The sequence below is a fragment of the Nicotiana attenuata genome, unplaced genomic scaffold (assembly GCF_001879085.1).
Source record: "Nicotiana attenuata strain UT unplaced genomic scaffold, NIATTr2, whole genome shotgun sequence".
Classification (NCBI taxonomy): domain Eukaryota; kingdom Viridiplantae; phylum Streptophyta; class Magnoliopsida; order Solanales; family Solanaceae; genus Nicotiana; species Nicotiana attenuata.
Genome location: NW_017671092.1, coordinates 142525 through 144185, shown reverse-complemented (window position 1 = coordinate 144185; position 1661 = coordinate 142525).

The following is a 1661-nucleotide window of genomic DNA, read 5'->3' as shown; positions in this document are numbered from 1 at the left end:
GATAGGTGAATGGTCTGAAACTCCAGGATTCAAATATTCTGCTTCTATATGGCCATAGTTCATCGGCCAATTATAATTTCCAAATGCCCAAACTGTATACCCTTGCATTATCATCTCTTTTGTTACACCATGTGTAATACCGTCCTGTGCTCTTTAAGGGAGTAAATTGTAGTCGATCCAATAGTTCCTTGACGCCCTGAGTCTCTGCCTGTGTTATAGGAGCCCCAATCCTATCCTCTATATGAAGCACATTGTTAAAATCACTACATGACAGCCATTCAGTTGTAATATGAGCTCCTATAGAAGCAAGCTTATCCCATAGTTGTTGTCTCTGCATCAAGTCATTACTTGCATAAATCACAGTGAGAAGCAACCTTATTTGACAATTTGGTTCCTCCACTTCACAATGGATGAACTGAGCATTAACCTCTAATATTTGAAGCTTTATATGAGGTTTCCACAATAATCAAATACGACCATTATAGGCATGATCATAGTTGTATTTGACTTGCCAATCCTTTGCTATCTTTTGTTTGATCCTCCTAGCTTTATTTACTTTTACTCTTGTCTCAACTATTCTCATAACTTCTACTCTGTACTTCTTCAGAATTAGAGTCATTTCCTTCTGTTTAAATATATCCTTGAGTCAGTACCTCAAATCTATTGGTAATTCCCAACTGGCTAGTGGAGCAACTAGTTGTAGCTTGTTTTGTCTGATTATTCATTCCACCATCAGCAATTCTTTTACCTTGGCATTTTGACCCTTCTTTCCTTATCGGTGCTACTAACGCTGGTAATTCCTCCTCGTCCAAACAAACCCATGCAGGATCGGATCAAAATAATTAAAAACTCAAAAAAACCAAGTTATGAATTTCAAGCTTCAAGAGCCTTCAATGGTGGATTTAAATTTTTGTACAATAAATCTCCGAAAACTAGCATCAAAGGTACAATCTACACATCAAAGAACAATAACTAACGAATTTCAACAGTAAAACACTATAAAAAAAATCAGATCTGGCATTTGAACTCATTCATATGGAGTTTCAATTTTTTTTTTCTAGATTTGAAATTACATCCGTTATTTTTATGTGATAATGACTAATAATCAATTGAAAAGAAGATTATGATGGTGTAGTAAAGATTATCATATGGTCAAACAAAACTGGGGATGGGTAGGCTGGTAATTAATTTTAGTAAGAAAGGTATATATTATAATAAGTTTAACAACGATAAAGACGGGTAAATATTTTGATTTTAATAGGTAGCTTGTGTAGTTTCCTCATTAAGAAATATAACTCCACATTACTCATGTAACATTTGATTGTCTGTATGAAAAAATTGATTCTGCGAAAATCTATGTACAATTTTATACGTGAAATAGGTATAAATCTATGTGCAAGTCTTGATCTAAAAATTTCTCATAATAAGAAACGAAACACATTTACCAAAGCCATGTTTAGATCAACGCATTTCCTTTATTGCTTTGTTCTATTAACTTTTCATGTAATATTTACATACATCGATGTGGGTTCTTCGTAATTCCCTAACACTTATTTTGCATTCGCCTAAGGAGCATGTTTAACTGGTATTGTCACCAAGTTCATATTCTGAAGCATGAAATGCGTGTGAAGAAGGGGGGGGGGGGGGGGGTCGGGGGTCTG